Raw genomic sequence first — 24880 nt, 5'->3', positions numbered from 1 at the left:
AAGGTATGGCGCACACAAGTAGTTTCCGTGGTGTAGCGGTTATCACGTCTGCCTAACACGCAGAAGGTCCCCGGTTCGATCCCGGGCGGAAACACTTTTTCATCATTAAAAACAAGACATAGTAACATGCATCTGCTTCCATCTGTACCCAAAAACCTTCGTAATCGCCTTCACACGTCGGATCAGAGTGTCAATTGCTCACATCAAATATGAAATTCATTTGATACTGCCGCCGAGCATTTTGCATCGACTCAGCCACTCATGTGCGATCAGTTTGCACAAAACGCTAGGGCTCGTCCGGGATTTGAACCCGGGACCTCCTGCACCCGAAGCAGGAATCATACCCCTAGACCAACGAGCCATCTGACATGGCGAATGACTATTATTTCAGTGCACTGGGTGCCTCGATGTGGTCCAGGGTGCTCTGGAAAGTCTCGTGTAGGCTGGCGGGATGGGGGCGGCGCGAATTCCCGCGGTCGGCGGCCTTCCTGGGCTATTGGTACCTTCATGTAGAGCTGCCGCTGGGCTCGCACTCCCTGCTGCTAAGAAAGTGATTGCTTTTGCTGCTATGACTTGCAATCACGACTGCGGGAAACGCCGCTATCTCGTTAGGGGTGCTACGGCAGACACCCTCTCGAGCACCCCGAAGACTTCTTGAGCCCTCGGCTGTAATGGTTTCCAGGCTGTCAAAAGAACCGTCGCGTGTGCATTCGCGGACGGGAGAGAGGCTGAGGTAATTTCGAGTGAACGGGGATGGACTCCTCCCGTCCGCAGTTTCCGTAGTGTAGCGGTTATCACGTCTGCTTTACACGCAGAAGGTCCCCGGTTCGATCCCGGGCGGGAACAGTATTTTCTTGCCTATGTCGTATTGTACTCCAGTGAGCCACGTCATGTGAGGATCTTCTGCATGTACCTTTGTTATGCAAGTAGCGCATTTATTTAATTTTTTAGTTACGATGACAACATCAGCACGAGTTGTCTCTAAGGTATGGCGCACACAAGTAGTTTCCGTGGTGTAGCGGTTATCACGTCTGCCTAACACGCAGAAGGTCCCCGGTTCGATCCCGGGCGGAAACACATTTTCATCATTAAAAACAAGACATAGTAACATGCATCTGCTTCCATCTGTACCCAAAAACCTTCGTAATCGCCTTCACACGTCGGATCAGAGTGTCAATTGCTCACATCAAATATGAAATTCATTTGATACTGCCGCCGAGCATTTTGCATCGACTCAGCCACTCATGTGCGATCAGTTTGCACAAAACGCTAGGGCTCGTCCGGGATTTGAACCCGGGACCTCCTGCACCCGAAGCAGGAATCATACCCCTAGACCAACGAGCCATCTGACATGGCGAATGACTATTATTTCAGTGCACTGGGTGCCTCGATGTGGTCCAGGGTGCTCTGGAAAGTCTCGTGTAGGCTGGCGGGATGGGGGCGGCGCGAATTCCCGCGGTCGGCGGCCTTCCTGGGCTATTGGTACCTTCATGTAGAGCTGCCGCTGGGCTCGCACTCCCTGCTGCTAAGAAAGTGATTGCTTTTGCTGCTATGACTTGCAATCACGACTGCGGGAAACGCCGCTATCTCGTTAGGGGTGCTACGGCAGACACCCTCTCGAGCACCCCGAAGACTTCTTGAGCCCTCGGCTGTAATGGTTTCCAGGCTGTCAAAAGAACCGTCGCGTGTGCATTCGCGGACGGGAGAGAGGCTGAGGTAATTTCGAGTGAACGGGGATGGACTCCTCCCGTCCGCAGTTTCCGTAGTGTAGCGGTTATCACGTCTGCTTTACACGCAGAAGGTCCCCGGTTCGATCCCGGGCGGGAACAGTATTTTCTTGCCTATGTCGTATTGTACTCCAGTGAGCCACGTCATGTGAGGATCTTCTGCATGTACCTTTGTTATGCAAGTAGCGCATTTATTTAATTTTTTAGTTACGATGACAACATCAGCACGAGTTGTCTCTAAGGTATGGCGCACACAAGTAGTTTCCGTGGTGTAGCGGTTATCACGTCTGCCTAACACGCAGAAGGTCCCCGGTTCGATCCCGGGCGGAAACACTTTTTCATCATTAAAAACAAGACATAGTAACATGCATCTGCTTCCATCTGTACCCAAAAACCTTCGTAATCGCCTTCACACGTCGGATCAGAGTGTCAATTGCTCACATCAAATATGAAATTCATTTGATACTGCCGCCGAGCATTTTGCATCGACTCAGCCACTCATGTGCGATCAGTTTGCACAAAACGCTAGGGCTCGTCCGGGATTTGAACCCGGGACCTCCTGCACCCGAAGCAGGAATCATACCCCTAGACCAACGAGCCATCTGACATGGCGAATGACTATTATTTCAGTGCACTGGGTGCCTCGATGTGGTCCAGGGTGCTCTGGAAAGTCTCGTGTAGGCTGGCGGGATGGGGGCGGCGCGAATTCCCGCGGTCGGCGGCCTTCCTGGGCTATTGGTACCTTCATGTAGAGCTGCCGCTGGGCTCGCACTCCCTGCTGCTAAGAAAGTGATTGCTTTTGCTGCTATGACTTGCAATCACGACTGCGGGAAACGCCGCTATCTCGTTAGGGGTGCTACGGCAGACACCCTCTCGAGCACCCCGAAGACTTCTTGAGCCCTCGGCTGTAATGGTTTCCAGGCTGTCAAAAGAACCGTCGCGTGTGCATTCGCGGACGGGAGAGAGGCTGAGGTAATTTCGAGTGAACGGGGATGGACTCCTCCCGTCCGCAGTTTCCGTAGTGTAGCGGTTATCACGTCTGCTTTACACGCAGAAGGTCCCCGGTTCGATCCCGGGCGGGAACAGTATTTTCTTGCCTGTGTCGCATTGTACTCCAGTGAGCCACGTCATGTGAGGATCTTCTGCATGTACCTTTGTTATGCAAGAAGCGCATTTATTTAATTTTTTAGTTACGATGTCAACATCAGCACGAGTTGTCTCTAAGGTATGGCGCACACAAGTAGTTTCCGTGGTGTAGCGGTTATCACGTCTGCCTAACACGCAGAAGGTCCCCGGTTCGATCCCGGGCGGAAACACTTTTTCATCATTAAAAACAAGACATAGTAACATGCATCTGCTTCCATCTGTACCCAAAAACCTTCGTAATCGCCTTCACACGTCGGATCAGAGTGTCAATTGCTCACATCAAATATGAAATTCATTTGATACTGCCGCCGAGCATTTTGCATCGACTCAGCCACTCATGTGCGATCAGTTTGCACAAAACGCTAGGGCTCGTCCGGGATTTGAACCCGGGACCTCCTGCACCCGAAGCAGGAATCATACCCCTAGACCAACGAGCCATCTGACATGGCGAATGACTATTATTTCAGTGCACTGGGTGCCTCGATGTGGTCCAGGGTGCTCTGGAAAGTCTCGTGTAGGCTGGCGGGATGGGGGCGGCGCGAATTCCCGCGGTCGGCGGCCTTCCTGGGCTATTGGTACCTTCATGTAGAGCTGCCGCTGGGCTCGCACTCCCTGCTGCTAAGAAAGTGATTGCTTTTGCTGCTATGACTTGCAATCACGACTGCGGGAAACGCCGCTATCTCGTTAGGGGTGCTACGGCAGACACCCTCTCGAGCACCCCGAAGACTTCTTGAGCCCTCGGCTGTAATGGTTTCCAGGCTGTCAAAAGAACCGTCGCGTGTGCATTCGCGGACGGGAGAGAGGCTGAGGTAATTTCGAGTGAACGGGGATGGACTCCTCCCGTCCGCAGTTTCCGTAGTGTAGCGGTTATCACGTCTGCTTTACACGCAGAAGGTCCCCGGTTCGATCCAGGGCGGGAACAGTATTTTCTTGCCTGTGTCGCATTGTACTCCAGTGAGCCACGTCATGTGAGGATCTTCTGCATGTACCTTTGTTATGCAAGAAGCGCATTTATTTAATTTTTTAGTTACGATGTCAACATCAGCACGAGTTGTCTCTAAGGTATGGCGCACACAAGTAGTTTCCGTGGTGTAGCGGTTATCACGTCTGCCTAACACGCAGAAGGTCCCCGGTTCGATCCCGGGCGGAAACACTTTTTCATCATTAAAAACAAGACATAGTAACATGCATCTGCTTCCATCTGTACCCAAAAACCTTCGTAATCGCCTTCACACGTCGGATCAGAGTGTCAATTGCTCACATCAAATATGAAATTCATTTGATACTGCCGCCGAGCATTTTGCATCGACTCAGCCACTCATGTGCGATCAGTTTGCACAAAACGCTAGGGCTCGTCCGGGATTTGAACCCGGGACCTCCTGCACCCGAAGCAGGAATCATACCCCTAGACCAACGAGCCATCTGACATGGCGAATGACTATTATTTCAGTGCACTGGGTGCCTCGATGTGGTCCAGGGTGCTCTGGAAAGTCTCGTGTAGGCTGGCGGGATGGGGGCGGCGCGAATTCCCGCGGTCGGCGGCCTTCCTGGGCTATTGGTACCTTCATGTAGAGCTGCCGCTGGGCTCGCACTCCCTGCTGCTAAGAAAGTGATTGCTTTTGCTGCTATGACTTGCAATCACGACTGCGGGAAACGCCGCTATCTCGTTAGGGGTGCTACGGCAGACACCCTCTCGAGCACCCCGAAGACTTCTTGAGCCCTCGGCTGTAATGGTTTCCAGGCTGTCAAAAGAACCGTCGCGTGTGCATTCGCGGACGGGAGAGAGGCTGAGGTAATTTCGAGTGAACGGGGATGGACTCCTCCCATCCGCAGTTTCCGTAGTGTAGCGGTTATCACGTCTGCCTTACACGCAGAAGGTCCCCGGTTCGATCCCGGGCGGGAACAGTATTTTCTTGCCTATGTCGTATTGTACTCCAGTGAGCCACGTCATGTGAGGATCTTCTGCATGTACCTTTGTTATGCAAGTAGCGCATTTATTTAATTTTTTAGTTACGATGACAACATCAGCACGAGTTGTCTCTAAGGTATGGCGCACACAAGTAGTTTCCGTGTTGTAGCGGTTATCACGTCTGCCTAACACGCAGAAGGTCCCCGGTTCGATCCCGGGCGGAAACACTTTTTCATCATTAAAAACAAGACATAGTAACATGCATCTGCTTCCATCTGTACCCAAAAACCTTCGTAATCGCCTTCACACGTCGGATCAGAGTGTCAATTGCTCACATCAAATATGAAATTCATTTGATACTGCCGCCGAGCATTTTGCATCGACTCAGCCACTCATGTGCGATCAGTTTTCACAAAACGCTAGGGCTCGTCCGGGATTTGAACCCGGGACCTCCTGCACCCGAAGCAGGAATCATACCCCTAGACCAACGAGCCATCTGACATGGCGAATGACTATTATTTCAGTGCACTGGGTGCCTCGATGTGGTCCAGGGTGCTCTGGAAAGTCTCGTGTAGGCTGGCGGGATGGGGGCGGCGCGAATTCCCGCGGTCGGCGGCCTTCCTGGGCTATTGGTACCTTCATGTAGAGCTGCCGCTGGGCTCGCACTCCCTGCTGCTAAGAAAGTGATTGCTTTTGCTGCTATGACTTGCAATCACGACTGCGGGAAACGCCGCTATCTCGTTAGGGGTGCTACGGCAGACACCCTCTCGAGCACCCCGAAGACTTCTTGAGCCCTCGGCTGTAATGGTTTCCAGGCTGTCAAAAGAACCGTCGCGTGTGCATTCGCGGACGGGAGAGAGGCTGAGGTAATTTCGAGTGAACGGGGATGGACTCCTCCCGTCCGCAGTTTCCGTAGTGTAGCGGTTATCACGTCTGCTTTACACGCAAAAGGTCCCCGGTTCGATCCCGGGCGGGAACAGTATTTTCTTGCCTGTGTCGCATTGTACTCCAGTGAGCCACGTCATGTGAGGATCTTCTGCATGTACCTTTGTTATGCAAGAAGCGCATTTATTTAATTTTTTAGTTACGATGTCAACATCAGCACGAGTTGTCTCTAAGGTATGGCGCACACAAGTAGTTTCCGTGGTGTAGCGGTTATCACGTCTGCCTAACACGCAGAAGGTCCCCGGTTCGATCCCGGGCGGAAACACTTTTTCATCATTAAAAACAAGACATAGTAACATGCATCTGCTTCCATCTGTACCCAAAAACCTTCGTAATCGCCTTCACACGTCGGATCAGAGTGTCAATTGCTCACATCAAATATGAAATTCATTTGATACTGCCGCCGAGCATTTTGCATCGACTCAGCCACTCATGTGCGATCAGTTTGCACAAAACGCTAGGGCTCGTCCGGGATTTGAACCCGGGACCTCCTGCACCCGAAGCAGGAATCATACCCCTAGACCAACGAGCCATCTGACATGGCGAATGACTATTATTTCAGTGCACTGGGTGCCTCGATGTGGTCCAGGGTGCTCTGGAAAGTCTCGTGTAGGCTGGCGGGATGGGGGCGGCGCCAATTCCCGCGGTCGGCGGCCTTCCTGGGCTATTGGTACCTTCATGTAGAGCTGCCGCTGGGCTCGCACTCCCTGCTGCTAAGAAAGTGATTGCTTTTGCTGCTATGACTTGCAATCACGACTGCGGGAAACGCCGCTATCTCGTTAGGGGTGCTACGGCAGACACCCTCTCGAGCACCCCGAAGACTTCTTGAGCCCTCGGCTGTAATGGTTTCCAGGCTGTCAAAAGAACCGTCGCGTGTGCATTCGCGGACGGGAGAGAGGCTGAGGTAATTTCGAGTGAACGGGGATGGACTCCTCCCGTCCGCAGTTTCCGTAGTGTAGCGGTTATCACGTCTGCTTTACACGCAGAAGGTCCCCGGTTCGATCCCGGGCGGGAACAGTATTTTCTTGCCTGTGTCGCATTGTACTCCAGTGAGCCACGTCATGTGAGGATCTTCTGCATGTACCTTTGTTATGCAAGAAGCGCATTTATTTAATTTTTTAGTTACGATGTCAACATCAGCACGAGTTGTCTCTAAGGTATGGCGCACACAAGTAGTTTCCGTGGTGTAGCGGTTATCACGTCTGCCTAACACGCAGAAGGTCCCCGGTTCGATCCCGGGCGGAAACACTTTTTCATCATTAAAAACAAGACATAGTAACATGCATCTGCTTCCATCTGTACCCAAAAACCTTCGTAATCGCCTTCACACGTCGGATCAGAGTGTCAATTGCTCACATCAAATATGAAATTCATTTGATACTGCCGCCGAGCATTTTGCATCGACTCAGCCACTCATGTGCGATCAGTTTGCACAAAACGCTAGGGCTCGTCCGGGATTTGAACCCGGGACCTCCTGCACCCGAAGCAGGAATCATACCCCTAGACCAACGAGCCATCTGACATGGCGAATGACTATTATTTCAGTGCACTGGGTGCCTCGATGTGGTCCAGGGTGCTCTGGAAAGTCTCGTGTAGGCTGGCGGGATGGGGGCGGCGCGAATTCCCGCGGTCGGCGGCCTTCCTGGGCTATTGGTACCTTCATGTAGAGCTGCCGCTGGGCTCGCACTCCCTGCTGCTAAGAAAGTGATTGCTTTTGCTGCTATGACATGCAATCACGACTGCGGGAAACGCCGCTATCTCGTTAGGGGTGCTACGGCAGACACCCTCTCGAGCACCCCGAAGACTTCTTGAGCCCTCGGCTGTAATGGTTTCCAGGCTGTCAAAAGAACCGTCGCGTGTGCATTCGCGGACGGGAGAGAGGCTGAGGTAATTTCGAGTGAACGGGGATGGACTCCTCCCGTCCGCAGTTTCCGTAGTGTAGCGGTTATCACGTCTGCTTTACACGCAAAAGGTCCCCGGTTCGATCCCGGGCGGGAACAGTATTTTCTTGCCTGTGTCGCATTGTACTCCAGTGAGCCACGTCATGTGAGGATCTTCTGCATGTACCTTTGTTATGCAAGAAGCGCATTTATTTAATTTTTTAGTTACGATGTCAACATCAGCACGAGTTGTCTCTAAGGTATGGCGCACACAAGTAGTTTCCGTGGTGTAGCGGTTATCACGTCTGCCTAACACGTAGAAGGTCACCGGTTCGATCCCGGGCGGAAACACTTTTTCATCATTAAAAACAAGACATAGTAACATGCATCTGCTTCCATCTGTACCCAAAAACCTTCGTAATCGCCTTCACACGTCGGATCAGAGTGTCAATTGCTCACATCAAATATGAAATTCATTTGATACTGCCGCCGAGCATTTTGCATCGACTCAGCCACTCATGTGCGCTGCCGCTGGGCTCGCACTCCCTGCTGCTAAGAAAGTGATTGCTTTTGCTGCTATGACTTGCAATCACGACTGCGGGAAACGCCGCTATCTCGTTAGGGGTGCTACGGCAGACACCCTCTCGAGCACCCCGAAGACTTCTTGAGCCCTCGGCTGTAATGGTTTCCAGGCTGTCAAAAGAACCGTCGCGTGTGCATTCGCGGACGGGAGAGAGGCTGAGGTAATTTCGAGTGAACGGGGATGGACTCCTCCCGTCCGCAGTTTCCGTAGTGTAGCGGTTATCACGTCTGCTTTACACGCAAAAGGTCCCCGGTTCGATCCCGGGCGGGAACAGTATTTTCTTGCCTGTGTCGCATTGTACTCCAGTGAGCCACGTCATGTGAGGATCTTCTGCATGTACCTTTGTTATGCAAGAAGCGCATTTATTTAATTTTTTAGTTACGATGTCAACATCAGCACGAGTTGTCTCTAAGGTATGGCGCACACAAGTAGTTTCCGTGGTGTAGCGGTTATCACGTCTGCCTAACACGTAGAAGGTCCCCGGTTCGATCCCGGGCGGAAACACTTTTTCATCATTAAAAACAAGACATAGTAACATGCATCTGCTTCCATCTGTACCCAAAAACCTTCGTAATCGCCTTCACACGTCGGATCAGAGTGTCAATTGCTCACATCAAATATGAAATTCATTTGATACTGCCGCCGAGCATTTTGCATCGACTCAGCCACTCATGTGCGATCAGTTTGCACAAAACGCTAGGGCTCGTCCGGGATTTGAACCCGGGACCTCCTGCACCCGAAGCAGGAATCATACCCCTAGACCAACGAGCCATCTGACATGGCGAATGACTATTATTTCAGTGCACTGGGTGCCTCGATGTGGTCCAGGGTGCTCTGGAAAGTTTCGTGTAGGCTGGCGGGATGGGGGCGGCGCGAATTCCCGCGGTCGGCGGCCTTCCTGGGCTATTGGTACCTTCATGTAGAGCTGCCGCTGGGCTCGCACTCCCTGCTGCTAAGAAAGTGATTGCTTTTGCTGCTATGACTTGCAATCACGACTGCGGGAAACGCCGCTATCTCGTTAGGGGTGCTACGGCAGACACCCTCTCGAGCACCCCGAAGACTTCTTGAGCCCTCGGCTGTAATGGTTTCCAGGCTGTCAAAAGAACCGTCGCGTGTGCATTCGCGGACGGGAGAGAGGCTGAGGTAATTTCGAGTGAACGGGGATGGACTCCTCCCGTCCGCAGTTTCCGTAGTGTAGCGGTTATCACGTCTGCTTTACACGCAGAAGGTCCCCGGTTCGATCCCGGGCGGGAACAGTATTTTCTTGCCTGTGTCGCATTGTACTCCAGTGAGCCACGTCATGTGAGGATCTTCTGCATGTACCTTTGTTATGCAAGAAGCGCATTTATTTAATTTTTTAGTTACGATGTCAACATCAGCACGAGTTGTCTCTAAGGTATGGCGCACACAAGTAGTTTCCGTGGTGTAGCGGTTATCACGTCTGCCTAACACGCAGAAGGTCCCCGGTTCGATCCCGGGCGGAAACACTTTTTCATCATTAAAAACAAGACATAGTAACATGCATCTGCTTCCATCTGTACCCAAAAACCTTCGTAATCGCCTTCACACGTCGGATCAGAGTGTCAATTGCTCACATCAAATATGAAATTCATTTGATACTGCCGCCGAGCATTTTGCATCGACTCAGCCACTCATGTGCGATCAGTTTGCACAAAACGCTAGGGCTCGTCCGGGATTTGAACCCGGGACCTCCTGCACCCGAAGCAGGAATCATACCCCTAGACCAACGAGCCATCTGACATGGCGAATGACTATTATTTCAGTGCACTGGGTGCCTCGATGTGGTCCAGGGTGCTCTGGAAAGTCTCGTGTAGGCTGGCGGGATGGGGGCGGCGCGAATTCCCGCGGTCGGCGGCCTTCCTGGGCTATTGGTACCTTCATGTAGAGCTGCCGCTGGGCTCGCACTCCCTGCTGCTAAGAAAGTGATTGCTTTTGCTGCTATGACTTGCAATCACGACTGCGGGAAACGCCGCTATCTCGTTAGGGGTGCTACGGCAGACACCCTCTCGAGCACCCCGAAGACTTCTTGAGCCCTCGGCTGTAATGGTTTCCAGGCTGTCAAAAGAACCGTCGCGTGTGCATTCGCGGACGGGAGAGAGGCTGAGGTAATTTCGAGTGAACGGGGATGGACTCCTCCCGTCCGCAGTTTCCGTAGTGTAGCGGTTATCACGTCTGCTTTACACGCAGAAGGTCCCCGGTTCGATCCCGGGCGGGAACAGTATTTTCTTGCCTGTGTCGCATTGTACTCCAGTGAGCCACGTCATGTGAGGATCTTCTGCATGTACCTTTGTTATGCAAGAAGCGCATTTATTTAATTTTTTAGTTACGATGTCAACATCAGCACGAGTTGTCTCTAAGGTATGGCGCACACAAGTAGTTTCCGTGGTGTAGCGGTTATCACGTCTGCCTAACACGCAGAAGGTCCCCGGTTCGATCCCGGGCGGAAACACTTTTTCATCATTAAAAACAAGACATAGTAACATGCATCTGCTTCCATCTGTACCCAAAAACCTTCGTAATCGCCTTCACACGTCGGATCAGAGTGTCAATTGCTCACATCAAATATGAAATTCATTTGATACTGCCGCCGAGCATTTTGCATCGACTCAGCCACTCATGTGCGATCAGTTTGCACAAAACGGTAGGGCTCGTCCGGGATTTGAACCCCGGACCTCCTGCACCCGAAGCAGGAATCATACCCCTAGACCAACGAGCCATCTGACATGGCGAATGACTATTATTTCAGTGCACTGGGTGCCTCGATGTGGTCCAGGGTGCTCTGGAAAGTCTCGTGTAGGCTGGCGGGATGGGGGCGGCGCGAATTCCCGCGGTCGGCGGCCTTCCTGGGCTATTGGTACCTTCATGTAGAGCTGCCGCTGGGCTCGCACTCCCTGCTGCTAAGAAAGTGATTGCTTTTGCTGCTATGACTTGCAATCACGACTGCGGGAAACGCCGCTATCTCGTTAGGGGTGCTACGGCAGACACCCTCTCGAGCACCCCGAAGACTTCTTGAGCCCTCGGCTGTAATGGTTTCCAGGCTGTCAAAAGAACCGTCGCGTGTGCATTCGCGGACGGGAGAGAGGCTGAGGTAATTTCGAGTGAACGGGGATGGACTCCTCCCGTCCGCGGTTTCCGTAGTGTAGCGGTTATCACGTCTGCTTTACACGCAGAAGGTCCCCGGTTCGATCCCGGGCGGGAACAGTATTTTCTTGCCTGTGTCGCATTGTACTCCAGTGAGCCACGTCATGTGAGGATCTTCTGCACGTACCTTTGTTATGCAAGAAGCGCATTTATTTAATTTTTTAGTTACGATGTCAACATCAGCACGAGTTGTCTCTAAGGTATGGCGCACACAAGTAGTTTCCGTGGTGTAGCGGTTATCACGTCTGCCTAACACGCAGAAGGTCCCCGGTTCGATCCCGGGCGGAAACACTTTTTCATCATTAAAAACAAGACATAGTAACATGCATCTGCTTCCATCTGTACCCAAAAACCTTCGTAATCGCCTTCACACGTCGGATCAGAGTGTCAATTGCTCACATCAAATATGAAATTCATTTGATACTGCCGCCGAGCATTTTGCATCGACTCAGCCACTCATGTGCGATCAGTTTGCACAAAACGCTAGGGCTCGTCCGGGATTTGAACCCGGGACCTCCTGCACCCGAAGCAGGAATCATACCCCTAGACCAACGAGCCATTTGACATGGCGAATGACTATTATTTCAGTGCACTGGGTGCCTCGATGTGGTCCAGGGTGCTCTGGAAAGTCTCGTGTAGGCTGGCGGGATGGGGGCGGCGCGAATTCCCGCGGTCGGCGGCCTTCCTGGGCTATTGGTACCTTCATGTAGAGCTGCCGCTGGGCTCGCACTCCCTGCTGCTAAGAAAGTGATTGCTTTTGCTGCTATGACTTGCAATCACGACTGCGGGAAACGCCGCTATCTCGTTAGGGGTGCTACGGCAGACACCCTCTCGAGCACCCCGAAGACTTCTTGAGCCCTCGGCTGTAATGGTTTCCAGGCTGTCAAAAGAACCGTCGCGTGTGCATTCGCGGACGGGAGAGAGGCTGAGGTAATTTCGAGTGAACGGGGATGGACTCCTCCCGTCCGCAGTTTCCGTAGTGTAGCGGTTATCACGTCTGCTTTACACGCAGAAGGTCCCCGGTTCGATCCCGGGCGGGAACAGTATTTTCTTGCCTGTGTCGCATTGTACTCCAGTGAGCCACGTCATGTGAGGATCTTCTGCATGTACCTTTGTTATGCAAGAAGCGCATTTATTTAATTTTTTAGTTACGATGTCAACATCAGCACGAGTTGTCTCTAAGGTATGGCGCACACAAGTAGTTTCCGTGGTGTAGCGGTTATCACGTCTGCCTAACACGCAGAAGGTCCCCGGTTCGATCCCGGGCGGAAACACTTTTTCATCATTAAAAACAAGACATAGTAACATGCATCTGCTTCCATCTGTACCCAAAAACCTTCGTAATCGCCTTCACACGTCGGATCAGAGTGTCAATTGCTCACATCAAATATGAAATTCATTTGATACTGCCGCCGAGCATTTTGCATCGACTCAGCCACTCATGTGCGATCAGTTTGCACAAAACGCTAGGGCTCGTCCGGGATTTGAACCCGGGACCTCCTGCACCCGAAGCAGGAATCATACCCCTAGACCAACGAGCCATCTGACATGGCGAATGACTATTATTTCAGTGCACTGGGTGCCTCGATGTGGTCCAGGGTGCTCTGGAAAGTCTCGTGTAGGCTGGCGGGATGGGGGCGGCGCGAATTCCCGCGGTCGGCGGCCTTCCTGGGCTATTGGTACCTTCATGTAGAGCTGCCGCTGGGCTCGCACTCCCTGCTGCTAAGAAAGTGATTGCTTTTGCTGCTATGACTTGCAATCACGACTGCGGGAAACGCCGCTATCTCGTTAGGGGTGCTACGGCAGACACCCTCTCGAGCACCCCGAAGACTTCTTGAGCCCTCGGCTGTAATGGTTTCCAGGCTGTCAAAAGAACCGTCGCGTGTGCATTCGCGGACGGGAGAGAGGCTGAGGTAATTTCGAGTGAACGGGGATGGACTCCTCCCGTCCGCAGTTTCCGTAGTGTAGCGGTTATCACGTCTGCTTTACACGCAGAAGGTCCCCGGTTCGATCCCGGGCGGGAACAGTATTTTCTTGCCTGTGTCGCATTGTACTCCAGTGAGCCACGTCATGTGAGGATCTTCTGCATGTACCTTTGTTATGCAAGAAGCGCATTTATTTAATTTTTTAGTTACGATGTCAACATCAGCACGAGTTGTCTCTAAGGTATGGCGCACACAAGTAGTTTCCGTGGTGTAGCGGTTATCACGTCTGCCTAACACGCAGAAGGTCCCCGGTTCGATCCCGGGCGGAAACACTTTTTCATCATTAAAAACAAGACATAGTAACATGCATCTGCTTCCATCTGTACCCAAAAACCTTCGTAATCGCCTTCACACGTCGGATCAGAGTGTCAATTGCTCACATCAAATATGAAATTCATTTGATACTGCCGCCGAGCATTTTGCATCGACTCAGCCACTCATGTGCGATCAGTTTGCACAAAACGGTAGGGCTCGTCCGGGATTTGAACCCCGGACCTCCTGCACCCGAAGCAGGAATCATACCCCTAGACCAACGAGCCATCTGACATGGCGAATGACTATTATTTCAGTGCACTGGGTGCCTCGATGTGGTCCAGGGTGCTCTGGAAAGTCTCGTGTAGGCTGGCGGGATGGGGGCGGCGCGAATTCCCGCGGTCGGCGGCCTTCCTGGGCTATTGGTACCTTCATGTAGAGCTGCCGCTGGGCTCGCACTCCCTGCTGCTAAGAAAGTGATTGCTTTTGCTGCTATGACTTGCAATCACGACTGCGGGAAACGCCGCTATCTCGTTAGGGGTGCTACGGCAGACACCCTCTCGAGCACCCCGAAGACTTCTTGAGCCCTCGGCTGTAATGGTTTCCAGGCTGTCAAAAGAACCGTCGCGTGTGCATTCGCGGACGGGAGAGAGGCTGAGGTAATTTCGAGTGAACGGGGATGGACTCCTCCCGTCCGCGGTTTCCGTAGTGTAGCGGTTATCACGTCTGCTTTACACGCAGAAGGTCCCCGGTTCGATCCCGGGCGGGAACAGTATTTTCTTGCCTGTGTCGCATTGTACTCCAGTGAGCCACGTCATGTGAGGATCTTCTGCACGTACCTTTGTTATGCAAGAAGCGCATTTATTTAATTTTTTAGTTACGATGTCAACATCAGCACGAGTTGTCTCTAAGGTATGGCGCACACAAGTAGTTTCCGTGGTGTAGCGGTTATCACGTCTGCCTAACACGCAGAAGGTCCCCGGTTCGATCCCGGGCGGAAACACTTTTTCATCATTAAAAACAAGACATAGTAACATGCATCTGCTTCCATCTGTACCCAAAAACCTTCGTAATCGCCTTCACACGTCGGATCAGAGTGTCAATTGCTCACATCAAATATGAAATTCATTTGATACTGCCGCCGAGCATTTTGCATCGACTCAGCCACTCATGTGCGATCAGTTTGCACAAAACGCTAGGGCTCGTCCGGGATTTGAACCCGGGACCTCCTGCACCCGAAGCAGGAATCATACCCCTAGACCAACGAGCCATTTGACATGGCGAATGACTATTATTTCAGTGCACTGGGTGCCTCGATGTGGTCCAGGGTGCTCTGGAAAGTCTCGTGTAGGCTGGCGGGATGGGGGCGGCGCGAATTCCCGCGGTCGGCGGCCTTCCTGGGCTATTGGTACCTTCATGTAGAGCTGCCGCTGGGCTCGCACTCCCTGCTGCTAAGAAAGTGATTGCTTTTGCTGCTATGACTTGCAATCACGACTGCGGGAAACGCCGCTATCTCGTTAGGGGTGCTACGGCAGACACCCTCTCGAGCACCCCGAAGACTTCTTGAGCCCTCGGCTGTAATGGTTTCCAGGCTGTCAAAAGAACCGTCGCGTGTGCATTCGCGGACGGGAGAGAGGCTGAGGTAATTTCGAGTGAACGGGGATGGACTCCTCCCGTCCGCAGTTTCCGTAGTGTAGCGGTTATCACGTCTGCTTTACACGCAGAAGGTCCCCGGTTCGATCCCGGGCGGGAACAGTATTTTCTTGCCTGTGTCGCATTGTACTCCAGTGAGCCACGTCATGTGAGGATCTTCTGCATGTACCTTTGTTATGCAAGAAGCGCATTTATTTAATTTTTTAGTTACGATGTCAACATCAGCACGAGTTGTCTCTAAGGTATGGCGCACACAAGTAGTTTCCGTGGTGTAGCGGTTATCACGTCTGCCTAACACGCAGAAGGTCACCGGTTCGATCCCGGGCGGAAACACTTTTTCATCATTAAAAACAAGACATAGTAACATGCATCTGCTTCCATCTGTACCCAAAAACCTTCGTAATCGCCTTCACACGTCGGATCAGAGTGTCAATTGCTCACATCAAATATGAAATTCATTTGATACTGCCGCCGAGCATTTTGCATCGACTCAGCCACTCATGTGCGATCAGTTTGCACAAAACGCTAGGGCTCGTCCGGGATTTGAAACCGGGACCTCCTGCACCCGAAGCAGGAATCATACCCCTAGACCAACGAGCCATTTGACATGGCGAATGACTATTATTTCAGTGCACTGGGTGCCTCGATGTGGTCCAGGGTGCTCTGGAAAGTCTCGTGTAGGCTGGCGGGATGGGGGCGGCGCCAATTCCCGCGGTCGGCGGCCTTCCTGGGCTATTGGTACCTTCATGTAGAGCTGCCGCTGGGCTCGCACTCCCTGCTGCTAAGAAAGTGATTGCTTTTGCTGCTATGACTTGCAATCACGACTGCGGGAAACGCCGCTATCTCGTTAGGGGTGCTACGGCAGACACCCTCTCGAGCACCCCGAAGACTTCTTGAGCCCTCGGCTGTAATGGTTTCCAGGCTGTCAAAAGAACCGTCGCGTGTGCATTCGCGGACGGGAGAGAGGCTGAGGTAATTTCGAGTGAACGGGGATGGACTCCTCCCGTCCGCGGTTTCCGTAGTGTAGCGGTTATCACGTCTGCTTTACACGCAGAAGGTCCCCGGTTCGATCCCGGGCGGGAACAGTATTTTCTTGCCTGTGTCGCATTGTACTCCAGTGAGCCACGTCATGTGAGGATCTTCTGCATGTACCTTTGTTATGCAAGAAGCGCATTTATTTAATTTTTTAGTTACGATGTCAACATCAGTACGAGTTGTCTCTAAGGTATGGCGCACACAAGTAGTTTCCGTGGTGTAGCGGTTATCACGTCTGCCTAACACGCAGAAGGTCCCCGGTTCGATCCCGGGCGGAAACACTTTTTCATCATTAAAAACAAGACATAGTAACATGCATCTGCTTCCATCTGTACCCAAAAACCTTCGTAATCGCCTTCACACGTCGGATCAGAGTGTCAATTGCTCACATCAAATATGAAATTCATTTGATACTGCCGCCGAGCATTTTGCATCGACTCAGCCACTCATGTGCGATCAGTTTGCACAAAACGCTAGGGCTCGTCCGGGATTTGAACCCGGGACCTCCTGCACCCGAAGCAGGAATCATACCCCTAGACCAACGAGCCATTTGACATGGCGAATGACTATTATTTCAGTGCACTGGGTGCCTCGATGTGGTCCAGGGTGCTCTGGAAAGTCTCGTGTAGGCTGGCGGGATGGGGGCGGCGCGAATTCCCGCGGTCGGCGGCCTTCCTGGGCTATTGGTACCTTCATGTAGAGCTGCCGCTGGGCTCGCACTCCCTGCTGCTAAGAAAGTGATTGCTTTTGCTGCTATGACTTGCAATCACGACTGCGGGAAACGCCGCTACCTCGTTAGGGGTGCTACGGCAGACACCCTCTCGAGCACCCCGAAGACTTCTTGAGCCCTCGGCTGTAATGGTTTCCAGGCTGTCAAAAGAACCGTCGCGTGTGCATTCGCGGACGGGAGAGAGGCTGAGGTAATTTCGAGTGAACGGGGATGGACTCCTCCCGTCCGCGGTTTCCGTAGTGTAGCGGTTATCACGTCTGCTTTACACGCAGAAGGTCCCCGGTTCGATCCCGGGCGGGAACAGTATTTTCTTGCCTGTGTCGCATTGTACTCCAGTGAGCCACGTCATGTGAGGATCTTCTGCATGTACCTTTGTTATGCAAGAAGCGCATTTATTTAATTTTTTAGTTACGATGTCAACATCAGTACGAGTTGTCTCTAAGGTATGGCGCACACAAGTAGTTTCCGTGGTGTAGCGGTTATCACGTCTGCCTAACACGCAGAAGGTCCCCGGTTCGATCCCGGGCGGAAACACTTTTTCATCATTAAAAACAAGACATAGTAACATGCATCTGCTTCCATCTGTACCCAAAAACCTTCGTAATCGCCTTCACACGTCGGATCAGAGTGTCAATTGCTCACATCAAATATGAAATTCATTTGATACTGCCGCCGAGCATTTTGCATCGACTCAGCCACTCATGTGCGATCAGTTTGCACAAAACGCTAGGGCTCGTCCGGGATTTGAACCCGGGACCTCCTGCACCCGAAGCAGGAATCATACCCCTAGACCAACGAGCCATTTGACATGGCGAATGACTATTATTTCAGTGCACTGGGTGCCTCGATGTGGTCCAGGGTGCTCTGGAAAGTCTCGTGTAGGCTGGCGGGATGGGGGCGGCGCGAATTCCCGCGGTCGGCGGCCTTCCTGGGCTATTGGTACCTTCATGTAGAGCTGCCGCTGGGCTCGCACTCCCTGCTGCTAAGAAAGTGATTGCTTTTGCTGCTATGACTTGCAATCACGACTGCGGGAAACGCCGCTATCTCGTTAGGGGTGCTACGGCAGACACCCTCTCGAGCACCCCGAAGACTTCTTGAGCCCTCGGCTGTAATGGTTTCCAGGCTGTCAAAAGAACCGTCGCGTGTGCATTCGCGGACGGGAGAGAGGCTGAGGTAATTTCGAGTGAACGGGGATGGACTCCTCCCGTCCGCAGTTTCCGTAGTGTAGCGGTTATCACGTCTGCTTTACACGCAGAAGGTCCCCGGTTCGATCCCGGGCGGGAACAGTATTTTCTTGCCTGTGTCGCATTGTACTCCAGTGAGCCACGTCATGTGAGGATCTTCTGCATGTACCTTTGTTATGCAAGAAGCGCATTTATTTAATTTTTTAGTTACGATGTCAACATCAGCACGAGTTGTCTCTAAGGTATGGCGCACACAAGTAGTTTCCGTGGTGTAGCGGTTATCACGTCTGCCTAACACGCAGAAGGTCCCCGGTTCGATCCCGGGCGGAAACACTTTTTCATCATTAAAAACAAGACATAGTAACATGCATCTGCTTCCATCTGTACCCAAAAACCTTCGTAATCGCCTTCACACGTCGGATCAGAGTGTCAATTGCTCACATCAAATATGAAATTCATTTGATACTGCCGCCGAGCATTTTGCATCGACTCAGCCACTCATGTGCGATCAGTTTGCACAAAACGCTAGGGCTCGTCCGGGATTTGAACCCGGGACCTCCTGCACCCGAAGCAGGAATCATACCCCTAGACCAACGAGCCATTTGACATGGCGAATGACTATTATTTCAGTGCACTGGGTGCCTCGATGTGGTCCAGGGTGCTCTGGAAAGTCTCGTGTAGGCTGGCGGGATGGGGGCGGCGCGAATTCCCGCGGTCGGCGGCCTTCCTGGGCTATTGGTACCTTCATGTAGAGCTGCCGCTGGGCTCGCACTCCCTGCTGCTAAGAAAGTGATTGCTTTTGCTGCTATGACTTGCAATCACGACTGCGGGAAACGCCGCTATCTCGTTAGGGGTGCTACGGCAGACACCCTCTCGAGCACCCCGAAGACTTCTTGAGCCCTTGGCTGTAATGGTTTCCAGGCTGTCAAAAGAACCGTCGCGTGTGCATTCGCGGACGGGAGAGAGGCTGAGGTAATTTCGAGTGAACGGGGATGGACTCCTCCCGTCCGCAGTTTCCGTAGTGTAGCGGTTGTCACGTCTGCTTTACACGCAGAAGGTCCACGGTTCGATCCCGGGCGGGAACAGTATTTTCTTGCCTGTGTCGCATTGTACTCCAGTGAGCCACGTCATGTGAGGATCTTCTGCATGTACCTTTGTTATGCAAGAAGCGCATTTATTTAATTTTTTAGTTACGATGTCAACATCAGCACGAGTTGTCTCTAAGGTATGGCGCACACAAGTAGTTTCCGTGGTGTAGCGGTTATCACGTCTGCCTAACACGCAGAAGGTCCCCGGTTCGATCCCGGGCGGAAACACTTTTTCATCATTAAAAACAAGACATAGTAACATGCATCTGCTTCCATCTGTACCCAAAAACCTTCGTAATCGCCTTCACACCTCGGATCAGAGTGTCAATTGCTCACATCAAATATGAAATTCATTTGATACTGCCGCCGAGCATTTTGCATCGACTCAGCCACTCATGTGCGATCAGTTTGCACAAAACGCTAGGGCTCGTCCGGGATTTGAACCCGGGACCTCCTGCACCCGAAGCAGGAATCATACCCCTAGACCAACGAGCCATCTGACATGGCGAATGACTATTATTTCAGTGCACTGGGTGCCTCGATGTGGTCCAGGGTGCTCTGGAAAGTCTCGTGTAGGCTGGCGGGATGGGGGCGGCGCGAATTCCCGCGGTCGGCGGCCTTCCTGGGCTATTGGTACCTTCATGTAGAGCTGCCGCTGGGCTCGCACTCCCTGCTGCTAAGAAAGTGATTGCTTTTGCTGCTATGACTTGCAATCACGACTGCGGGAAACGCCGCTATCTCGTTAGGGGTGCTACGGCAGACACCCTCTCGAGCACCCCGAAGACTTCTTGAGCCCTCGGCTGTAATGGTTTCCAGGCTGTCAAAAGAACCGTCGCGTGTGCATTCGCGGACGGGAGAGAGGCTGAGGTAATTTCGAGTGAACGGGGATGGACTCCTCCCGTCCGCAGTTTCCGTAGTGTAGCGGTTATCACGTTTGCTTTACACGCAGAAGGTCCCCGGTTCGATCCCGGGCGGGAACAGTATTTTCTTGCCTGTGTCGCATTGTACTCCAGTGAGCCACGTCATGTGAGGATCTTCTGCATGTACCTTTGTTATGCAAGAAGCGCATTTATTTAATTTTTTAGTTACGATGTCAACATCAGCACGAGTTGTCTCTAAGGTATGGCGCACACAAGTAGTTTCCGTGGTGTAGCGGTTATCACGTCTGCCTAACACGCAGAAGGTCCCCGGTTCGATCCCGGGCGGAAACACTTTTTCATCATTAAAAACAAGACATAGTAACATGCATCTGCTTCCATCTGTACCCAAAAACCTTCGTAATCGCCTTCACACGTCGGATCAGAGTGTCAATTGCTCACATCAAATATGAAATTCATTTGATACTGCCGCCGAGCATTTTGCATCGACTCAGCCACTCATGTGCGATCAGATTGCACAAAACGCTAGGGCTCGTCCGGGATTTGAACCCGGGACCTACTGCACCCGAAGCAGGAATCATACCCCTAGACCAACGAGCCATCTGACATGGCGAATGACTATTATTTCAGTGCACTGGGTGCCTCGATGTGGTCCAGGGTGCTCTGGAAAGTCTCGTGTAGGCTGGCGGGATGGGGGTGGCGCGAATTCCCGCGGTCGGCGGCCTTCCTGGGCTATTGGTACCTTCATGTAGAGCTGCCGCTGGGCTCGCACTCCCTGCTGCTAAGAAAGTGATTGCTTTTGCTGCTATGACTTGCAATCACGACTGCGGGAAACGCCGCTATCTCGTTAGGGGTGCTACGGCAGACACCCTCTCGAGCACCCCGAAGACTTCTTGAGCCCTCGGCTGTAATGGTTTCCAGGCTGTCAAAAGAACCGTCGCGTGTGCATTCGCGGACGGGAGAGAGGCTGAGGTAATTTCGAGTGAACGGGGATGGATTCCTCCCGTCCGCAGTTTCCGTAGTGTAGCGGTTATCACGTCTGCTTTACACGCAGAAGGTCCCCGGTTCGATCCCGGGCGGGAACAGTATTTTCTTGCCTGTGTCGCATTGTACTCCAGTGAGCCACGTCATGTGAGGATCTTCTGCATGTACCTTTGTTATGCAAGAAGCGCATTTATTTAATTTTTTAGTTACGATGTCAACATCAGCACGAGTTGTCTCTAAGGTATGGCGCACACAAGTAGTTTCCGTGGTGTAGCGGTTATCACGTCTGCCTAACACGCAGAAGGTCCCCGGTTCGATCCCGGGCGGAAACACTTTTTCATCATTAAAAACAAGACATAGTAACATGCATCTGCTTTCATCTGTACCCAAAAACCTTCGTAATCGCCTTCACACGTCGGATCAGAGTGTCAATTGCTCACATCAAATATGAAATTCATTTGATACTGCCGCCGAGCATTTTGCATCGACTCAGCCACTCATGTGCGATCAGTTTGCACAAAACGCTAGGGCTCGTCCGGGATTTGAACCCGGGACCTCCTGCACCCGAAGCAGGAATCATACCCCTAGACCAACGAGCCATCTGACATGGCGAATGACTATTATTTCAGTGCACTGGGTGCCTCGATGTGGTCCAGGGTGCTCTGGAAAGTCTCGTGTAGGCTGGCGGGATGGGGGCGGCGCGAATTCCCGCGGTCGGCGGCCTTCCTGGGCTATTGGTACCTTCATGTAGAGCTGCCGCTGGGCTCGCACTCCCTGCTGCTAAGAAAGTGATTGCTTTTGCTGCTATGACTTGCAATCACGACTGCGGGAAACGCCGCTATCTCGTTAGGGGTGCTACGGCAGACACCCTCTCGAGCACCCCGAAGACTTCTTGAGCCCTCGGCTGTAATGGTTTCCAGGCTGTCAAAAGAACCGTCGCGTGTGCATTCGCGGACGGGAGAGAGGCTGAGGTAATTTCGAGTGAACGGGGATGGACTCCTCCCGTCCGCAGTTTCCGTAGTGTAGCGGTTATCACGTCTGCTTTACACGCAGAAGGTCCCCGGTTCGATCCCGGGCGGGAACAGTATTTTCTTGCCTGTGTCGCATTGTACTCCAGTGAGCCACGTCATGTGAGGATCTTCTGCATGTACCTTTGTTATGCAAGAAGCGCATTTATTTAATTTTTTAGTTACGATGTCAACATCAGCACGAGTTGTCTCTAAGGTATGGCGCACACAAGTAGTTTCCGTGGTGTAGCGGTTATCACGTCTGCCTAACACGCAGAAGGTCCCCGGTTCGATCCCGGGCGGAAACACTTTTTCATCATTAAAAACAAGACATAGTAACATGCATCTGCTTCCATCTGTACCCAAAAACCTTCGTAATCGCCTTCACACGTCGGATCAGAGTGTCAATTGCTCACATCAAATATGAAATTCATTTGATACTGCCGCCGAGCATTTTGCATCGACTCAGCCACTCATGTGCGATCAGTTTGCACAAAACGCTAGGGCTCGTCCGGGATTTGAACCCGGGACCTCCTGCACCCGAAGCAGGAATCATACCCCTAGACCAACGAGCCATCTGACATGGCGAATGACTATTATTTCAGTGCACTGGGTGCCTCGATGTGGTCCAGGGTGCTCTGGAAAGTCTCGTGTAGGCTGGCGGGATGGGGGCGGCGCGAATTCCCGCGGTCGGCGGCCTTCCTGGGCTATTGGTACCTTCATGTAGAGCTGCCGCTGGGCTCGCACTCCCTGCTGCTAAGAAAGTGATTGCTTTTGCTGCTATGACTTGCAATCACGACTGCGGGAAACGCCGCTATCTCGTTAGGGGTGCTACGGCAGACACCCTCTCGAGCACCCCGAAGACTTCTTGAGCCCTCGGCTGTAATGGTTTCCAGGCTGTCAAAAGAACCGTCGCGTGTGCATTCGCGGACGGGAGAGAGGCTGAGGTAATTTCGAGTGAACGGGGATGGACTCCTCCCGTCCGCAGTTTCCGTAGTGTAGCGGTTATCACGTCTGCTTTACACGCAGAAGGTCCCCGGTTCGATCCCGGGCGGGAACAGTATTTTCTTGCCTGTGTCGCATTGTACTCCAGTGAGCCACGTCATGTGAGGATCTTCTGCATGTACCTTTGTTATGCAAGAAGCGCATTTATTTAATCTTTTAGTTACGATGTCAACATCAGCACGAGTTGTCTCTAAGGTATGGCGCACACAAGTAGTTTCCGTGGTGTAGCGGTTATCACGTCTGCCTAACACGCAGAAGGTCCCCGGTTCGATCCCGGGCGGAAACACTTTTTCATCATTAAAAACAAGACATAGTAACATGCATCTGCTTCCATCTGTACCCAAAAACCTTCGTAATCGCCTTCACACGTCGGATCAGAGTGTCAATTGCTCACATCAAATATGAAATTCATTTGATACTGCCGCCGAGCATTTTGCATCGACTCAGCCACTCATGTGCGATCAGTTTGCACAAAACGCTAGGGCTCGTCCGGGATTTGAACCCGGGACCTCCTGCACCCGAAGCAGGAATCATACCCCTAGACCAACGAGCCATCTGACATGGCGAATGACTATTATTTCAGTGCACTGGGTGCCTCGATGTGGTCCAGGGTGCTCTGGAAAGTCTCGTGTAGGCTGGCGGGATGGGGGCGGCGCGAATTCCCGCGGTCGGCGGCCTTCCTGGGCTATTGGTACCTTCATGTAGAGCTGCCGCTGGGCTCGCACTCCCTGCTGCTAAGAAAGTGATTGCTTTTGCTGCTATGACTTGCAATCACGACTGCGGGAAACGCTGGGCTCGCACTCCCTGCTGCTAAGAAAGTGATTGCTTTTGCTGCTATGACTTGCAATCACGACTGCGGGAAACGCCGCTATCTCGTTAGGGGTGCTACGGCAGACACCCTCTCGAGCACCCCGAAGACTTCTTGAGCCCTCGGCTGTAATGGTTTCCAGGCTGTCAAAAGAACCGTCGCGTGTGCATTCGCGGACGGGAGAGAGGCTGAGGTAATTTCGAGTGAACGGGGATGGACTCCTCCCGTCCGCAGTTTCCGTAGTGTAGCGGTTATCACGTCTGCTTTACACGCAGAAGGTCCCCGGTTCGATCCCGGGCGGGAACAGTATTTTCTTGCCTGTGTCGCATTGTACTCCAGTGAGCCACGTCATGTGAGGATCTTCTGCATGTACCTTTGTTATGCAAGAAGCGCATTTATTTAATTTTTTAGTTACGATGTCAACATCAGCACGAGTTGTCTCTAAGGTATGGCGCACACAAGTAGTTTCCGTGGTGTAGCGGTTATCACGTCTGCCTAACACGCAGAAGGTCCCCGGTTCGATCCCGGGCGGAAACACTTTTTCATCATTAAAAACAAGACATAGTAACATGCATCTGCTTCCATCTGTACCCAAAAACCTTCGTAATCGCCTTCACACGTCGGATCAGAGTGTCAATTGCTCACATCAAATATGAAATTCATTTGATACTGCCGCCGAGCATTTTGCATCGACTCAGCCACTCATGTGCGATCAGTTTGCACAAAACGCTAGGGCTCGTCCGGGATTTGAACCCGGGACCTCCTGCACCCGAAGCAGGAATCATACCCCTAGACCAACGAGCCATCTGACATGGCGAATGACTATTATTTCAGTGCACTGGGTGCCTCGATGTGGTCCAGGGTGCTCTGGAAAGTCTCGTGTAGGCTGGCGGGATGGGGGCGGCGCGAATTCCCGCGG

At 52.3% G+C, this 24880-nt stretch overlaps 76 non-coding genes across 76 annotated transcripts; 51 read left to right on the top strand and 25 right to left on the bottom strand.

Annotated features, from left to right (window-relative positions):
- The first annotated feature begins 21 nt into the window (after positions 1 to 21).
- Trnav-aac (transfer RNA valine (anticodon AAC)) lies at positions 22 to 94 on the top strand. The gene has a single exon. It is a non-coding gene; the product is annotated as a tRNA-Val (tRNA).
- Positions 95 to 289: 195 nt separating this feature from the next.
- Positions 290 to 361, bottom strand: Trnap-cgg (transfer RNA proline (anticodon CGG)). Its single transcript has one exon. It is a non-coding gene; the product is annotated as a tRNA-Pro (tRNA).
- Positions 362 to 773: 412 nt separating this feature from the next.
- Trnav-uac (transfer RNA valine (anticodon UAC)) lies at positions 774 to 846 on the top strand. Its single transcript has one exon. It is a non-coding gene; the product is annotated as a tRNA-Val (tRNA).
- Positions 847 to 1004: 158 nt separating this feature from the next.
- Positions 1005 to 1077, top strand: Trnav-aac (transfer RNA valine (anticodon AAC)). The gene has a single exon. It is a non-coding gene; the product is annotated as a tRNA-Val (tRNA).
- Positions 1078 to 1272: 195 nt separating this feature from the next.
- Trnap-cgg (transfer RNA proline (anticodon CGG)) lies at positions 1273 to 1344 on the bottom strand. The gene has a single exon. It is a non-coding gene; the product is annotated as a tRNA-Pro (tRNA).
- A 412-nt stretch (positions 1345 to 1756) lies between these two features.
- Trnav-uac (transfer RNA valine (anticodon UAC)) lies at positions 1757 to 1829 on the top strand. Its single transcript has one exon. It is a non-coding gene; the product is annotated as a tRNA-Val (tRNA).
- A 158-nt stretch (positions 1830 to 1987) lies between these two features.
- Trnav-aac (transfer RNA valine (anticodon AAC)) lies at positions 1988 to 2060 on the top strand. Its single transcript has one exon. It is a non-coding gene; the product is annotated as a tRNA-Val (tRNA).
- A 195-nt stretch (positions 2061 to 2255) lies between these two features.
- Trnap-cgg (transfer RNA proline (anticodon CGG)) lies at positions 2256 to 2327 on the bottom strand. Its single transcript has one exon. It is a non-coding gene; the product is annotated as a tRNA-Pro (tRNA).
- A 412-nt stretch (positions 2328 to 2739) lies between these two features.
- Positions 2740 to 2812, top strand: Trnav-uac (transfer RNA valine (anticodon UAC)). Its single transcript has one exon. It is a non-coding gene; the product is annotated as a tRNA-Val (tRNA).
- Positions 2813 to 2970: 158 nt separating this feature from the next.
- Positions 2971 to 3043, top strand: Trnav-aac (transfer RNA valine (anticodon AAC)). The gene has a single exon. It is a non-coding gene; the product is annotated as a tRNA-Val (tRNA).
- Positions 3044 to 3238: 195 nt separating this feature from the next.
- On the bottom strand, positions 3239 to 3310 carry Trnap-cgg (transfer RNA proline (anticodon CGG)). The gene has a single exon. It is a non-coding gene; the product is annotated as a tRNA-Pro (tRNA).
- Positions 3311 to 3722: 412 nt separating this feature from the next.
- Trnav-uac (transfer RNA valine (anticodon UAC)) lies at positions 3723 to 3795 on the top strand. The gene has a single exon. It is a non-coding gene; the product is annotated as a tRNA-Val (tRNA).
- Positions 3796 to 3953: 158 nt separating this feature from the next.
- Positions 3954 to 4026, top strand: Trnav-aac (transfer RNA valine (anticodon AAC)). The gene has a single exon. It is a non-coding gene; the product is annotated as a tRNA-Val (tRNA).
- Positions 4027 to 4221: 195 nt separating this feature from the next.
- Trnap-cgg (transfer RNA proline (anticodon CGG)) lies at positions 4222 to 4293 on the bottom strand. The gene has a single exon. It is a non-coding gene; the product is annotated as a tRNA-Pro (tRNA).
- A 412-nt stretch (positions 4294 to 4705) lies between these two features.
- Trnav-uac (transfer RNA valine (anticodon UAC)) lies at positions 4706 to 4778 on the top strand. The gene has a single exon. It is a non-coding gene; the product is annotated as a tRNA-Val (tRNA).
- Positions 4779 to 4936: 158 nt separating this feature from the next.
- Positions 4937 to 5009, top strand: Trnav-aac (transfer RNA valine (anticodon AAC)). The gene has a single exon. It is a non-coding gene; the product is annotated as a tRNA-Val (tRNA).
- Positions 5010 to 5204: 195 nt separating this feature from the next.
- Positions 5205 to 5276, bottom strand: Trnap-cgg (transfer RNA proline (anticodon CGG)). Its single transcript has one exon. It is a non-coding gene; the product is annotated as a tRNA-Pro (tRNA).
- A 412-nt stretch (positions 5277 to 5688) lies between these two features.
- Positions 5689 to 5761, top strand: Trnav-uac (transfer RNA valine (anticodon UAC)). Its single transcript has one exon. It is a non-coding gene; the product is annotated as a tRNA-Val (tRNA).
- A 158-nt stretch (positions 5762 to 5919) lies between these two features.
- Trnav-aac (transfer RNA valine (anticodon AAC)) lies at positions 5920 to 5992 on the top strand. The gene has a single exon. It is a non-coding gene; the product is annotated as a tRNA-Val (tRNA).
- A 195-nt stretch (positions 5993 to 6187) lies between these two features.
- On the bottom strand, positions 6188 to 6259 carry Trnap-cgg (transfer RNA proline (anticodon CGG)). Its single transcript has one exon. It is a non-coding gene; the product is annotated as a tRNA-Pro (tRNA).
- Positions 6260 to 6671: 412 nt separating this feature from the next.
- On the top strand, positions 6672 to 6744 carry Trnav-uac (transfer RNA valine (anticodon UAC)). The gene has a single exon. It is a non-coding gene; the product is annotated as a tRNA-Val (tRNA).
- A 158-nt stretch (positions 6745 to 6902) lies between these two features.
- Trnav-aac (transfer RNA valine (anticodon AAC)) lies at positions 6903 to 6975 on the top strand. Its single transcript has one exon. It is a non-coding gene; the product is annotated as a tRNA-Val (tRNA).
- A 195-nt stretch (positions 6976 to 7170) lies between these two features.
- Trnap-cgg (transfer RNA proline (anticodon CGG)) lies at positions 7171 to 7242 on the bottom strand. The gene has a single exon. It is a non-coding gene; the product is annotated as a tRNA-Pro (tRNA).
- A 412-nt stretch (positions 7243 to 7654) lies between these two features.
- On the top strand, positions 7655 to 7727 carry Trnav-uac (transfer RNA valine (anticodon UAC)). The gene has a single exon. It is a non-coding gene; the product is annotated as a tRNA-Val (tRNA).
- A 158-nt stretch (positions 7728 to 7885) lies between these two features.
- On the top strand, positions 7886 to 7958 carry Trnav-aac (transfer RNA valine (anticodon AAC)). The gene has a single exon. It is a non-coding gene; the product is annotated as a tRNA-Val (tRNA).
- Positions 7959 to 8390: 432 nt separating this feature from the next.
- Trnav-uac (transfer RNA valine (anticodon UAC)) lies at positions 8391 to 8463 on the top strand. The gene has a single exon. It is a non-coding gene; the product is annotated as a tRNA-Val (tRNA).
- Positions 8464 to 8621: 158 nt separating this feature from the next.
- Positions 8622 to 8694, top strand: Trnav-aac (transfer RNA valine (anticodon AAC)). The gene has a single exon. It is a non-coding gene; the product is annotated as a tRNA-Val (tRNA).
- A 195-nt stretch (positions 8695 to 8889) lies between these two features.
- Trnap-cgg (transfer RNA proline (anticodon CGG)) lies at positions 8890 to 8961 on the bottom strand. Its single transcript has one exon. It is a non-coding gene; the product is annotated as a tRNA-Pro (tRNA).
- A 412-nt stretch (positions 8962 to 9373) lies between these two features.
- On the top strand, positions 9374 to 9446 carry Trnav-uac (transfer RNA valine (anticodon UAC)). The gene has a single exon. It is a non-coding gene; the product is annotated as a tRNA-Val (tRNA).
- A 158-nt stretch (positions 9447 to 9604) lies between these two features.
- On the top strand, positions 9605 to 9677 carry Trnav-aac (transfer RNA valine (anticodon AAC)). The gene has a single exon. It is a non-coding gene; the product is annotated as a tRNA-Val (tRNA).
- A 195-nt stretch (positions 9678 to 9872) lies between these two features.
- On the bottom strand, positions 9873 to 9944 carry Trnap-cgg (transfer RNA proline (anticodon CGG)). The gene has a single exon. It is a non-coding gene; the product is annotated as a tRNA-Pro (tRNA).
- A 412-nt stretch (positions 9945 to 10356) lies between these two features.
- Positions 10357 to 10429, top strand: Trnav-uac (transfer RNA valine (anticodon UAC)). Its single transcript has one exon. It is a non-coding gene; the product is annotated as a tRNA-Val (tRNA).
- A 158-nt stretch (positions 10430 to 10587) lies between these two features.
- On the top strand, positions 10588 to 10660 carry Trnav-aac (transfer RNA valine (anticodon AAC)). The gene has a single exon. It is a non-coding gene; the product is annotated as a tRNA-Val (tRNA).
- Positions 10661 to 10855: 195 nt separating this feature from the next.
- Trnap-cgg (transfer RNA proline (anticodon CGG)) lies at positions 10856 to 10927 on the bottom strand. The gene has a single exon. It is a non-coding gene; the product is annotated as a tRNA-Pro (tRNA).
- Positions 10928 to 11339: 412 nt separating this feature from the next.
- Positions 11340 to 11412, top strand: Trnav-uac (transfer RNA valine (anticodon UAC)). Its single transcript has one exon. It is a non-coding gene; the product is annotated as a tRNA-Val (tRNA).
- A 158-nt stretch (positions 11413 to 11570) lies between these two features.
- Trnav-aac (transfer RNA valine (anticodon AAC)) lies at positions 11571 to 11643 on the top strand. The gene has a single exon. It is a non-coding gene; the product is annotated as a tRNA-Val (tRNA).
- Positions 11644 to 11838: 195 nt separating this feature from the next.
- Positions 11839 to 11910, bottom strand: Trnap-cgg (transfer RNA proline (anticodon CGG)). Its single transcript has one exon. It is a non-coding gene; the product is annotated as a tRNA-Pro (tRNA).
- A 412-nt stretch (positions 11911 to 12322) lies between these two features.
- On the top strand, positions 12323 to 12395 carry Trnav-uac (transfer RNA valine (anticodon UAC)). The gene has a single exon. It is a non-coding gene; the product is annotated as a tRNA-Val (tRNA).
- A 158-nt stretch (positions 12396 to 12553) lies between these two features.
- Trnav-aac (transfer RNA valine (anticodon AAC)) lies at positions 12554 to 12626 on the top strand. Its single transcript has one exon. It is a non-coding gene; the product is annotated as a tRNA-Val (tRNA).
- Positions 12627 to 12821: 195 nt separating this feature from the next.
- Positions 12822 to 12893, bottom strand: Trnap-cgg (transfer RNA proline (anticodon CGG)). The gene has a single exon. It is a non-coding gene; the product is annotated as a tRNA-Pro (tRNA).
- A 412-nt stretch (positions 12894 to 13305) lies between these two features.
- Trnav-uac (transfer RNA valine (anticodon UAC)) lies at positions 13306 to 13378 on the top strand. The gene has a single exon. It is a non-coding gene; the product is annotated as a tRNA-Val (tRNA).
- A 158-nt stretch (positions 13379 to 13536) lies between these two features.
- On the top strand, positions 13537 to 13609 carry Trnav-aac (transfer RNA valine (anticodon AAC)). Its single transcript has one exon. It is a non-coding gene; the product is annotated as a tRNA-Val (tRNA).
- Positions 13610 to 13804: 195 nt separating this feature from the next.
- Positions 13805 to 13876, bottom strand: Trnap-cgg (transfer RNA proline (anticodon CGG)). Its single transcript has one exon. It is a non-coding gene; the product is annotated as a tRNA-Pro (tRNA).
- Positions 13877 to 14288: 412 nt separating this feature from the next.
- On the top strand, positions 14289 to 14361 carry Trnav-uac (transfer RNA valine (anticodon UAC)). The gene has a single exon. It is a non-coding gene; the product is annotated as a tRNA-Val (tRNA).
- Positions 14362 to 14519: 158 nt separating this feature from the next.
- Trnav-aac (transfer RNA valine (anticodon AAC)) lies at positions 14520 to 14592 on the top strand. Its single transcript has one exon. It is a non-coding gene; the product is annotated as a tRNA-Val (tRNA).
- Positions 14593 to 14787: 195 nt separating this feature from the next.
- Trnap-cgg (transfer RNA proline (anticodon CGG)) lies at positions 14788 to 14859 on the bottom strand. Its single transcript has one exon. It is a non-coding gene; the product is annotated as a tRNA-Pro (tRNA).
- A 412-nt stretch (positions 14860 to 15271) lies between these two features.
- Trnav-uac (transfer RNA valine (anticodon UAC)) lies at positions 15272 to 15344 on the top strand. Its single transcript has one exon. It is a non-coding gene; the product is annotated as a tRNA-Val (tRNA).
- A 158-nt stretch (positions 15345 to 15502) lies between these two features.
- On the top strand, positions 15503 to 15575 carry Trnav-aac (transfer RNA valine (anticodon AAC)). The gene has a single exon. It is a non-coding gene; the product is annotated as a tRNA-Val (tRNA).
- A 195-nt stretch (positions 15576 to 15770) lies between these two features.
- Positions 15771 to 15842, bottom strand: Trnap-cgg (transfer RNA proline (anticodon CGG)). Its single transcript has one exon. It is a non-coding gene; the product is annotated as a tRNA-Pro (tRNA).
- Positions 15843 to 16254: 412 nt separating this feature from the next.
- Positions 16255 to 16327, top strand: Trnav-uac (transfer RNA valine (anticodon UAC)). Its single transcript has one exon. It is a non-coding gene; the product is annotated as a tRNA-Val (tRNA).
- Positions 16328 to 16485: 158 nt separating this feature from the next.
- Trnav-aac (transfer RNA valine (anticodon AAC)) lies at positions 16486 to 16558 on the top strand. The gene has a single exon. It is a non-coding gene; the product is annotated as a tRNA-Val (tRNA).
- A 195-nt stretch (positions 16559 to 16753) lies between these two features.
- On the bottom strand, positions 16754 to 16825 carry Trnap-cgg (transfer RNA proline (anticodon CGG)). The gene has a single exon. It is a non-coding gene; the product is annotated as a tRNA-Pro (tRNA).
- A 412-nt stretch (positions 16826 to 17237) lies between these two features.
- On the top strand, positions 17238 to 17310 carry Trnav-uac (transfer RNA valine (anticodon UAC)). Its single transcript has one exon. It is a non-coding gene; the product is annotated as a tRNA-Val (tRNA).
- Positions 17311 to 17468: 158 nt separating this feature from the next.
- On the top strand, positions 17469 to 17541 carry Trnav-aac (transfer RNA valine (anticodon AAC)). Its single transcript has one exon. It is a non-coding gene; the product is annotated as a tRNA-Val (tRNA).
- Positions 17542 to 17736: 195 nt separating this feature from the next.
- Positions 17737 to 17808, bottom strand: Trnap-cgg (transfer RNA proline (anticodon CGG)). The gene has a single exon. It is a non-coding gene; the product is annotated as a tRNA-Pro (tRNA).
- A 412-nt stretch (positions 17809 to 18220) lies between these two features.
- Trnav-uac (transfer RNA valine (anticodon UAC)) lies at positions 18221 to 18293 on the top strand. The gene has a single exon. It is a non-coding gene; the product is annotated as a tRNA-Val (tRNA).
- Positions 18294 to 18451: 158 nt separating this feature from the next.
- On the top strand, positions 18452 to 18524 carry Trnav-aac (transfer RNA valine (anticodon AAC)). The gene has a single exon. It is a non-coding gene; the product is annotated as a tRNA-Val (tRNA).
- A 195-nt stretch (positions 18525 to 18719) lies between these two features.
- On the bottom strand, positions 18720 to 18791 carry Trnap-cgg (transfer RNA proline (anticodon CGG)). The gene has a single exon. It is a non-coding gene; the product is annotated as a tRNA-Pro (tRNA).
- A 412-nt stretch (positions 18792 to 19203) lies between these two features.
- Positions 19204 to 19276, top strand: Trnav-uac (transfer RNA valine (anticodon UAC)). Its single transcript has one exon. It is a non-coding gene; the product is annotated as a tRNA-Val (tRNA).
- A 158-nt stretch (positions 19277 to 19434) lies between these two features.
- Trnav-aac (transfer RNA valine (anticodon AAC)) lies at positions 19435 to 19507 on the top strand. Its single transcript has one exon. It is a non-coding gene; the product is annotated as a tRNA-Val (tRNA).
- A 195-nt stretch (positions 19508 to 19702) lies between these two features.
- Trnap-cgg (transfer RNA proline (anticodon CGG)) lies at positions 19703 to 19774 on the bottom strand. Its single transcript has one exon. It is a non-coding gene; the product is annotated as a tRNA-Pro (tRNA).
- Positions 19775 to 20186: 412 nt separating this feature from the next.
- On the top strand, positions 20187 to 20259 carry Trnav-uac (transfer RNA valine (anticodon UAC)). The gene has a single exon. It is a non-coding gene; the product is annotated as a tRNA-Val (tRNA).
- Positions 20260 to 20417: 158 nt separating this feature from the next.
- On the top strand, positions 20418 to 20490 carry Trnav-aac (transfer RNA valine (anticodon AAC)). The gene has a single exon. It is a non-coding gene; the product is annotated as a tRNA-Val (tRNA).
- Positions 20491 to 20685: 195 nt separating this feature from the next.
- Trnap-cgg (transfer RNA proline (anticodon CGG)) lies at positions 20686 to 20757 on the bottom strand. Its single transcript has one exon. It is a non-coding gene; the product is annotated as a tRNA-Pro (tRNA).
- Positions 20758 to 21169: 412 nt separating this feature from the next.
- Positions 21170 to 21242, top strand: Trnav-uac (transfer RNA valine (anticodon UAC)). The gene has a single exon. It is a non-coding gene; the product is annotated as a tRNA-Val (tRNA).
- Positions 21243 to 21400: 158 nt separating this feature from the next.
- Positions 21401 to 21473, top strand: Trnav-aac (transfer RNA valine (anticodon AAC)). Its single transcript has one exon. It is a non-coding gene; the product is annotated as a tRNA-Val (tRNA).
- A 195-nt stretch (positions 21474 to 21668) lies between these two features.
- On the bottom strand, positions 21669 to 21740 carry Trnap-cgg (transfer RNA proline (anticodon CGG)). The gene has a single exon. It is a non-coding gene; the product is annotated as a tRNA-Pro (tRNA).
- Positions 21741 to 22152: 412 nt separating this feature from the next.
- Trnav-uac (transfer RNA valine (anticodon UAC)) lies at positions 22153 to 22225 on the top strand. Its single transcript has one exon. It is a non-coding gene; the product is annotated as a tRNA-Val (tRNA).
- Positions 22226 to 22383: 158 nt separating this feature from the next.
- On the top strand, positions 22384 to 22456 carry Trnav-aac (transfer RNA valine (anticodon AAC)). The gene has a single exon. It is a non-coding gene; the product is annotated as a tRNA-Val (tRNA).
- Positions 22457 to 22651: 195 nt separating this feature from the next.
- Trnap-cgg (transfer RNA proline (anticodon CGG)) lies at positions 22652 to 22723 on the bottom strand. The gene has a single exon. It is a non-coding gene; the product is annotated as a tRNA-Pro (tRNA).
- Positions 22724 to 23135: 412 nt separating this feature from the next.
- On the top strand, positions 23136 to 23208 carry Trnav-uac (transfer RNA valine (anticodon UAC)). Its single transcript has one exon. It is a non-coding gene; the product is annotated as a tRNA-Val (tRNA).
- A 158-nt stretch (positions 23209 to 23366) lies between these two features.
- Positions 23367 to 23439, top strand: Trnav-aac (transfer RNA valine (anticodon AAC)). Its single transcript has one exon. It is a non-coding gene; the product is annotated as a tRNA-Val (tRNA).
- Positions 23440 to 23634: 195 nt separating this feature from the next.
- On the bottom strand, positions 23635 to 23706 carry Trnap-cgg (transfer RNA proline (anticodon CGG)). Its single transcript has one exon. It is a non-coding gene; the product is annotated as a tRNA-Pro (tRNA).
- Positions 23707 to 24194: 488 nt separating this feature from the next.
- On the top strand, positions 24195 to 24267 carry Trnav-uac (transfer RNA valine (anticodon UAC)). Its single transcript has one exon. It is a non-coding gene; the product is annotated as a tRNA-Val (tRNA).
- A 158-nt stretch (positions 24268 to 24425) lies between these two features.
- Trnav-aac (transfer RNA valine (anticodon AAC)) lies at positions 24426 to 24498 on the top strand. Its single transcript has one exon. It is a non-coding gene; the product is annotated as a tRNA-Val (tRNA).
- Positions 24499 to 24693: 195 nt separating this feature from the next.
- Positions 24694 to 24765, bottom strand: Trnap-cgg (transfer RNA proline (anticodon CGG)). The gene has a single exon. It is a non-coding gene; the product is annotated as a tRNA-Pro (tRNA).
- Between the last annotated feature and the right edge of the window lie 115 nt (positions 24766 to 24880).

This window comes from Schistocerca gregaria, chromosome 2, assembly GCF_023897955.1.
Source record: "Schistocerca gregaria isolate iqSchGreg1 chromosome 2, iqSchGreg1.2, whole genome shotgun sequence".
Taxonomy (NCBI): domain Eukaryota; kingdom Metazoa; phylum Arthropoda; class Insecta; order Orthoptera; family Acrididae; genus Schistocerca; species Schistocerca gregaria.
This window is presented reverse-complemented; position numbering and strand designations above follow the sequence as displayed.